Source organism: Sinohyriopsis cumingii, chromosome 18 (assembly GCF_028554795.1).
Source record: "Sinohyriopsis cumingii isolate HCF-2022 chromosome 18, ASM2855479v2, whole genome shotgun sequence".
NCBI classification, from domain to species: domain Eukaryota; kingdom Metazoa; phylum Mollusca; class Bivalvia; order Unionida; family Unionidae; genus Sinohyriopsis; species Sinohyriopsis cumingii.
The window spans coordinates 50129823-50140559 of NC_142978.1; positions in this window are offsets into that span (position 1 = coordinate 50129823).

Here is a 10737-nt window from a genome sequence, read left to right on the forward strand (position 1 = left end):
AAAAGAAGTGATGAAGAATTAATAGTAAAGAAGAATATGCCCTGTAAACTAGAGAAAATCTTTTTCAAAATAATTTTGATATGTGACTCTCTCATTCTCTACAATAAATAATGCCTTTACCGAAAATGTTTTTATATCACTGGTTAAACAATATCAAGCTTGTCTCAATGCATTCTTTAAAATGATTTTCACACAAGACGATTTCTCGCAAAGAATAATATATTCGTGAGGAGGAAACCAAAACAAACGGCTCGACAAATCCATTTATTGTATTTTCTTTGAAACAGAGTAATGCAATTCCTCATGAAGATTAACAATTGGTGCAAATTACGATAACTTTACTGCTGATTTTTTTTAAACCAATATTCCTAGCAAGTATGTAGTACACAAAATATTAATGACATAATAAAAACTTTTCCCAAGCAAATCATGCCCTTACTTATATGAATGGTTTAATTTTGTATTTCAAATGTTAACAAATGCAGAATAGCTGGTAAGCTATTAAAGTAAGACACTAAATAATATTTATGCTTAACACTATCTGGGCTTTCTAGAATTTAAGGGTCTTCTCAAAGCCATTCATTAATAAAAGTTGGAATTATTATAGGATTAAATGATCTTGGTTGGGATTTATCGATGTGTAAATTTTACCTAATCAGACTTTATTTACTTTGTGAGTGATTAGGTAAAATTTACACATAGATAAATACCTAACCATGATCATTTAATCTTATAATGTCTTGCTTTTAAACAAGTTAAAACGATATTTATGTTGACCTTAATAACATAAACACTGAGACATTAAAAGTAACTCTAAATTAGTTTATGTTTTAAATAATTGTTTTGTTAATTTTGAATCGATTACAGCTAAAACCGATTATCGCAGATATACTTACTGCAAATGAACTTAACATCACGGTATATTTGCTCAAAGTGGATCTATTTATCATTTTGTATACTGCAGTATTTCAGGGGATATCTTATAATATGGCTTGTATAGGCATTAAAGTTCTCCTTTAGAGTATATCTCTTCGTAGTGTGAGCAAAACTCCAGATATGCAGGGTTTTGCCAGATATGCAGGGTTTTGTATCCTCTAAGTCTAATTGTAATAATACTTCCTGTCGGTATGAATGTACAATACAATAGGTTCTACACATGCTTTATGCAGTATAACTTTCTAATTGAATACTTCTAAATGACAATATTTTCTAAGGGATTAAAATACAACGCAATCAGATCTAATTGACCTATCGCCAGTTGTCAAACATTCTGCTCGATTGACCAATCAGAGAGCGCTATTATACACACCTCCATGCGCTGTTTACGTCCGCCATTTTCCTCCGACAAGCTGCTTCTGTCGATATCGACTCGGCTATTGTATATATTTTCAAATTTCGCAATGGTTCGGAGAAGACGCCCCACTTCGCCTGGAGAAGTCGCCCCAAGGATCATATATAGTAATTCTGAGATGTCGCCACATGGTTAAGGCTTTATTTATTGTTGTTTTTCTTCAACTTAATAACTTATTAAATTTATAAAATTTTCAATTTTTCAACTTTTCCATTTGATCTGTACTTAACGAAAAATAAGTGTTATCTGTTCTTTTTGCTCTGCTCTTCAAATTATTAGATGCACTTTAATAATATTTGTAGAGATAGTGTTGTCAATATTGTTTATTACATTTACATCTAAAAATGAAACATGCGTACTAAATGCAGTATAAGTAAATTTAATCGTCGGGTGAAAATGGATTAGGCGATCAATAATTTTTTTCAGTTTTTCAGTTGAATGCTTCCAGATCATAAATATGTCATCTAAAAATCTGAACCAAAGAGATGGATTAAACTGTTCGTTTTTAATAAAAATCCTTTTTTAATTCACCCATGAATGGGAAGAGTATATAGGAGCCATATTAATACCCATTATCTGTATGTAATTCGTATTATTATAGTGAAAATAATTATTTTCCAAGATAAGTTTTTATTATTTTACAAATATCTTCGCTAGATAGTGTGCTATTATTTAAGATTGTTATCAAGAAAATATGTGTACGCTTCAATACCATCAGGTGCAGAATGTTGGTATATAGTGATGTTACATCTAATGATACCAGGATTGAAATGATCAGACAGATGTGGGATAGACTAGGACTTTTTTGATGAAAGTAGTTGTATCTTCAATGTATTAAGGAAGTGATTTCATTGAAGGTTGTAAAACACTATCAATAAATTTTGATAGGTTTTCAGGATATGAATTACAACCTGATATAATGGGTCATCCTGGAAAATGTAAAGGTAAATTATGGTCAGGATTTGTATGAGTTTTGGGTAATATGTAGAATTGAGGTGTACGTATATTAAGAGGGAAAGTGTCAAATTCCTCGTATACGGAATTATTATTTTTGAGGTATACGTATGTTAAGAGGGAAAGTATCAAATTCTCACATACGGAATTATTATTTTTAGCGATCTCATTAATGCATGTTGAATTTTTTTATTTAGTTTCACACTGACGTTCAACTTTTTTAACATTATCATCTTGATTCACAATAATAATAGTGTTTGACTTATCATCCTTTTTAATCACTATACTGGCGTCATTCATTAGATTATATACAGACTTAATTTCGTCCGTATAAATATTACTTTGATATTGCTTTAATTTAGTTAATATCTCTTGTGATCGCGTATATATAAAAATATAAATATGAATCACGTAAAGATTACTTAATTCTGTCATAAGTTTTGGTATGACATCTCCTACCAATTGGGGCGACTTCTCCAACCACTCTGGGGCGACTTCTCCAGATACGTGGGGGCGAGTTCTCTGCATACCGACGTAACTTAGAGTAGTGCAAGCGATGTTTAAATGCACTTGCTTTCTGTCTCTGTCTCAATGTTGTTTCATATGGCAAATATTGCTCATCAGTATCGTCTAGTATACCTTTTAATGTTATCACGCCCGCCATTTTCACATAATGTTTGTCTGAGGTTAAGAGGTTGTCAAGTCACGTGATCGGTAGGCGGAGCGATCTACCTTCTGGCGTAAGGTCACACCCTATAATCCCTAGTTATTGACCAATCCTGTGTTCCATCACTCAAATTCTGTCCAATAAGGCCTGCTTTGGTTTTATCCAATACGTTTTGGTTTCAGGTGATAATTAGTGACACAATAAAACTGAGAACCATTCTCTCGGAAAGCGCATTGCCTTTTATGAACTAAGCGGACAGTGTAACAGTGCAGATTAGATTTCTTGTGCAGAAAGTCTTCATCGACAGTTAAATATCCATTTACTTGTATATCAGATCTAGAATGAATCAGTCTGGACATCAGAATTCTCCAGCATGGGGCTCTCCGGCAGCTTGGGGCTCGCCTGCTGTTGCACAGGGTAAGCTCCCCAACCCCCCTCATCGACAAAATCGTTTTGAGAATGCAATTCATCCGGCTCCTCCAAAGCGTATTCCTTCTGATCCTTTAACATACTCTGGAGCTGCTATACAGAGAAATAATTATGAGCGACGACACAGTTCACATTCTCAGTTCAATAATTCTGGATGTATCCCATCCAAAAGTCCAAGAAATGCACATTTTAACGCTCCTGGGCAGAGTTCAGCTACAAGATTTCGACAGCAAAGGAGCCCCTTTTTAACCCCTCCATACCATTTGGGACCAAACATCAGGCACAGTTTCAGAACTCCAACACACATCGGACACAGTTTCAGAACTGCAAATCAGTTATTCAATTCTCCTGTTAGATCGAACAGTGGTGGACAGTCATTGGGAAACGCAAATCATAAGCAGGTGGGTAAACAAAACATTTCTTTGTGAATAATTGAGCATTTTTATTGGTAAAGAATATAATATATGCAATTCGACTAAGATCAAACATACATGACACTTAACATGCTTAATGTAAGTGTACATTATTGACAGGCTTGTGTAGTTCAGGAACACGTTATATACTCCGACTCCAGATGATTGGTACCTCCAGTTTTGTCTATGGTATAGCAGAGGTGGAATTGATCCCATCATATGTTACAAATTCAAATCAATCCTTGTTCCTCCCGTACTAACTTGCCTCATTTTAGGATAAAATAAAGTCATTAGAGGCAATTTTTAAAATTTAAATTGGATTTTTAAAAAAATCAAATCAGTGATGATTACAAAAATATTTTAAATATTACTGTTTTTAAAAAATAGAATCTATTAAAGAAATTGTATTTAAGTAAAAAAAGGATGAGATTTTTTGGATTTTTTGTTTAGTAAACTTTTGATTGTATTAATTATTTTAATAACCCAAGTGAAAACATGCAAATTAGTTTAAACTCTATACCCTCACTTGTCAGTGCTTTCCGAGTTCACCATGTCATTTCAGCACACAGCTGGACCCGGTAATACAGCTTTATTACATTATTTTATTTGTAGGAAAACTTAAATTCATTTTTCTATTTTGTAAATTAGCCAATATGATTTTATTTCCTAGTATTATATTTTCCCTTCTTCAGAGTCCAAAGTTTGGTAAATCATGTAATCCAGGTGCAAGCAATCACATAGAGAACTATTATAATCCAAGTATGGTCACAGATCCGTGGAAATTTTGCAAACCTGTTGTAAGATTATAACAGTCAACCTGATGTTTGTGATCGTACAGAATCTTCATTACAGTACATTATTTGGATGGATCAACTTTGAAACATGTGGGGGAAAAATTGTGACATTGTGATGTCAGTCACTTAAGGAATTCATCTTGTTGCTTCATCTCAGGTCATACATCAGTAGAAAGTACTATTATTGGTACTTTTCAAAATTATAGTTTTTAATGGAAATTGATTGGAAAATGTTAGTACCGTTTATCTTATGCCATCATTTGTAATGTAACAAAAGAAGAAGGGGCAGAAACATGCTTCAAAGCGGCAAACATTGTGAAATCCTACAGATTTTGTGAATGATATTAAGGCTGGATTTGGGACTTGTCTTATTTAGCTGCGACCAGCAAGACTGTTGTGCAGGTGGATTTTTGTTGGACCTTATGGTATGACTTTATAAGTGTTTTCAATTGGAAATTCAGGCTATAAAGATATTTATGAGCAGTTTTCTTTTCAGACAAAATGCAAAACCTTCAGAAATAATTCTTCGTTTAGCTCAGGAAAGTCAAGTATTGCATGTCATTTATTGGAACATGTTGCAATAATCTATTCAGTTTCTTGCACTGATATTTATTTTGATCATTACCAATTTTATGGAGAAATATTTTGCTAGAACTCTGATAGTTCTAGGCAGTGATTTTTTAATAAGCAAATGGATTTTTAACATAGCATTGCTATTTATAGTACTTGTATTTGGAAATGTATTTGACTCATTAGTACTGTATTTTCCACTGTAGGGTTTCTATTATTTCTTCAGCTCAATAAGGCAGTACATTATTTTCTAAACTCTGTACTTGTTTGGTGTTTTTGTTTTATATGAATTTAAATGTTTTATCTTGTATAATCAAAGAGGTGAGGGTTGTCCAAATATTTTCTAAACTGGATACAATCGAGACCAGCTCTTTTGGCCAGCTTCTAATGTTTGAAGTAGTAAAAGAGAATGCATGGTCTCTTTAGGACCAAAATATGTGATGGTCAAGTCAGTATGGAGATGAATCCATGTTATGTTGAAGTTTCAAAATACAGCAGGACTCTGTCTCTAACCAAGGAGAAAACGTTTATCTGGTGCCTGTTATTCAGATAAATACTGTGGACTTGCCTTTCACTTAAACAGAATGTAACACAAGAAAAAAGTTATAAAAAAATTATGTCTAACAAAACAAAATCAATATAGTAATTAAGTCTATTCAGGATGGCAACTCCTTTATTTTTAAGATGTCCCTCATTAATTCACATCCTCACTCAGAGTAAGGGTTATGTTTTCAGCAGAGGTGGGAACCACAAAAAATGTTTTATTGTGGTAGGTCATATTTTTTAATACACTGTGATATTACATGTACCACATTATACTGCAATCATATTAAAGTCCAGCACTTTTTCTGTGTCAGGAGTTTGCTTATTTTTACATTTCTAGCTAGAAAATAATCTTCTAATTAAAAGTAACATCATATTATATTCATTACATTATTAAAAAGTAATTATCTTGTGGTAAGAGAAAGACAACTGCTGATTTTTATTCAGATTGGGTTGAAATTATACAGCATGATGCATATCTGCATGCAGATTACAAACAATAAAAAAACAGTAGTGAAATGTATATAGTATTATGATTCAATGGTCTTAAACTAAGTAACAGAAAAGAGTGAAAACCAATAACAGGTTTTGTAGAATTCAACAAATAATTAATTTCCCAAGAATACAATAGTGAAAATTTAAAAACAACTCACTACTGCAAATTCAATCCCAAATAGTCCAAAAAGTCCAGTCACCAGTTCTACTGAAAAGTTCTCATTATATTCCAATAGTGTTCAAAATAAGACCCAGCAGTGAAGGTGTTGATGTGCCTGTATTAGTGGTCTGAAGTGTGATGATGCATTAACAGTCTTCCAGTTTATCAGGATATTACAATCCATGATATCCTTGTATGAATTCACTATAATTCCAAAATAATGTTTATGTCCAAGAATATTATTTAGGAGCACTTTGTATTTGCAGTGAATAATAATTTAAATAAATAATTTCACCAATATCAAAATCTGAACACAACAATAGAAATGATTCTTTTTCTTATGTTATTCCAAAAGTTAGTAATTTCTCAAGTAAGAAAGATTATAAACCGCTCTAATTAGCCTAGGTCACAATTACCATTACTGGAAATCCTGTCACTTAATGGTATTTTCCATTTTAGAAGATTCAGGGTTGTCAACAAGACAAACTCTGTTACTAAAACTACAATAAAGAATGTTATTGTTGTAAGGTTTAACGCCATTTTTCAGCACACGATAGGCTGTACATGGCGGCCAGTATTAAAGGTGGAGGAAGAACCCGTGAAAACCCCGGAAAGAACCACCGACCCACTAGAAGCTACTGGCAAGCTTTCTCACGTACCCACAATGGCTGAATCCGAGACTCAAACCCACGCAGAGGTGAGATGGCAGTGATCCGTAATGGAAAGCTCTTTTGACCACTTGGCCACTCGGGGCCCCTAATAAAGAATGTGGTAAAGATAAGGTACAATAAGTTTATCCATGGGGAATACCAATATCCTAGACCCAGACCCAGATATACATGTTTACCTCTATTGATAAGTATCTTAATATTTAAACCACACTCCTTGAGAAATATTAACTATGTATTATTTGTTTACCAAAATAAAAGTTACTAGTCAGGTACACAATGAACTCGATTTTGGACAATGTCTAAAATACAATTATAGAATTCATATAGCCATGGAGAAAATAAAACATACAACTAAAAACAATGTATTCATGACAATATTATAATGATTACAGGGTTCCCACGCTACTGGGAAATCGGGGAAAAAGTCAGGAGAAATGATAATTTTTTTCCCAACCGTGGAAAGTCCTTGAATTTCACAAATATTGATGAAAGTCTGGAAAATCTCAGGAATTTTAAGCTACCCTTGATGCCCGAAACAATCACATAATTGAGTCATAACTAACCTGATTGTGAGTTAAATTTATCGAGTTCTAACCAGAATATTCAGAGAGTGCAGTATGGATCACAGGGGCTCATATCATTGCTTACAAGTTACCTGTCATACATATACTATGTATTAAATACAAGGGAGGACACTTGTTGGCTTTCTCGTGCGACCTAGTTAAGCATAAACGCTGTTATTTCTTATGTCACTCGTTTAGGCTTGAATAAACAGTAACACAAGAAAGAGTGAAACAACAAGCTTTGAAAAAAATACAATAGTTTATTTCCCTGGAAAAATTCTGTAAAAGTGGAAAAAATATGAACATAGGGTTTTATAGAATCAAATCCGAAAATAATCAGAGAATACAATTTTAGTAGTCCTAATAACAAAATATTCTGCTGATTTCACGTTTGAATCCCAACGAAGAATCTAAGATGAAAGACAATGATGTATGCTGCAATCTGTAGTGCTGAAGTCTACAGTTCCTTGTAGAAATAAAAATTATCACTCCGGTTTCTGATAGCTGAATAAATTTTCACTAAAAAAACTGTCCTTGTTCCACAATATTACATAAGCACACATATTTTACAGAAAAATAATGGAATTAATACTTTTGAATCCAACTAATTTGAAATAGTTCCAAACCAAGTAATTTGAAATAACTCCAAACAGTACAACATACAACAGTTTAACAGCCCAGCTTCTACTGAGATTAATTCTCCAAAACATGCTTTATATGGGCTTTCTAAAACGTAAACAAGGATTATGTGATCCACTTCTTGAAGTTTATAGAAGTACTTGTTACAGGTCACGTTTACCCAGTGTGACCCTGACGAAAGCCAATCATTTTTAATCTAAGAAATAAAAAAATAAAAAAATTGTTTATATCTTAAAGACAAAGTCCCATCATGACCTTGGAAACAACCAATCATTTTAAAATAAAATAGAACTTGCGTACGAAGGTTGCTACAAATTGTTAAACAAGGTCAGGATTTAGATCAACACCTGATGTTTATAAACTAAGTCAAGGTTTTAAAATTTTTTTATCATCTCTAGTGAATAAATTTACATTACAATATCATGTGATGAAAAATAAAAAATTTGAAACTGACAAACAATTAAATTGAAATAAATATACATGTACATTAAATCAGATATAATTAAATTAAATATACATAAGATATTTCAGGCTATGCCTTGCGTAGCTTAATAAATTTGGTGCCCATATTTAGGTCAGGCAGTATCCCTATCCAAAGTTTTACTTAATATGATAAGTTTAAGGAATGCAAGACCATTTTCCCACGCAACCGCTCCACATGGCCCTAATTGCACCTGCTTAATATGCATGTAAAACCCGCTGAATGGAAGACTGTCCTCTCATTGGCTAAAAGAAAATGATGTTCAGCTTTTATTTATAACTTATTTTCAGTTGGCCAATGAGAAGGCAGTATTCCATTCAGTGCACTGTTCTTGCATATTAAGCGGGCACGATCGTGGCCCAGTCGAGCAGTAGGGTGGTAAGATGGTCTGGCATTCCTTAAAGGTATGATAGTAAGCCAAACTTCGGAACACATACAAAGTCGAATGCCTGAGCTAAACATCGGTACCAAATTAATTACGTTAAATGAAATGTAGCTTGAAGTGTAAATGTTTTTTCTTAAATAGGTCGCACGAGAAAGGAGAGGTGTGTACTTCCAATTAGTTATTATATAGTACATGTATGACAAGCAGCTTGTAAGCAACGATACGAGCCCCTGTGGCATGGATCATTTGGTTGCTTGAAATAAACATATATGCTTAGTCAATTCAAATGCTCAGTGGATTAGATTTATCTAGTAGACCTTTATTTTCTATTTAAGTCAGCTCGATATCCATACCTTTTCTTACATGGAAGGTATGAAAACCAGTCTAGCATCACAAGGAGCCAACACGGTGGTGGCAAAGCATAGCTGCTTACCGGATGGCCTAGCAAACTTTAAACATTGTTTGATCGAGTGATACATGCATGAAATCGATATGAAAAGTACTTATTTTCTCAGAAATTGTGAGTATCAAAATTGTTATGTCTTTAATCTGCTGAAAGGCAAGATAAAACTATGTCGTTGATGAAATGTGACCTGATACTTGCGATTTGCATTGCTAGTCCCATGAGTACACAAATCTAACAACCCCCATTTTCAAATGTTGTAGAGAAAAAAATAAAAAAATATTAAATGAAAGTCGTATACTGATTGTAATAAAAATACAAAAACGAAAGAACACAAAATTCTCGATATTTGTATATTCCAGGAACAACTTCTGGAGTGTTGTTGTATCACATGACTACTACGTTGACATGTGCTCTCTGTTTGATAAATCAAACTTGCCAGATTACAAAAAGTATCTGACTTTTATTTAAAAGAGTTTGTTGTTGATAACACATGACTATTGGACTTCCGATGTCGTCATTTGAGATTTGTGAAGTCATGTGACTAGTAATGCAGATGGCGAGTATTGGGTCAGGTTTCATCGACACTGTAGTTTTGTTTTGTCTGTCAGCGGATTAATGACATAATGAGTATAATACTTGCCATTTCTGAGAAAATAAATAATTTTCCTATTGATTTCATGCAGGTATGAGTCGATATAACACAAGTTTTAAATTTTCTAAGCCCGCTGGTAAGCGACTACCATATACGTAGCTGCCCCACGGTGGCAGCAAATTCAAAATTTTCGATATGCAGTTGCAATGACCCCATACCCTAACCTAAATGTCCAAATATGAAAAATGGGGTGGGAATATTCGGAGGAAACTCGGATTAGAAAAGACACTGCTATTTGTTTTAAGCCAAATGTGTAGTCCAAATTGTTTAATCTCGGAGCTGAATTGAGAAAATTTTCGTCCTTTGTATTATATATTAAAAACTATATGAGCCCCTGTATCAATACAGGTTCAGGGTCTGGTTTAACGAATTACAAGAAGACTAGTTGATTTTACAGAAAATTTAGTCCTTGTTAATACAACAGCATAATTTTGAAGGTCTTTTGTCAAAATTTAAATCAGTCCTTTTGAAAATGTTTTCGATTATGTATTTTTAACCAGATCATCTTAAGGAGATTACGTTGTTTGAAAAATCTTGTTTGGGATTTTATTGGCACAGATAAAT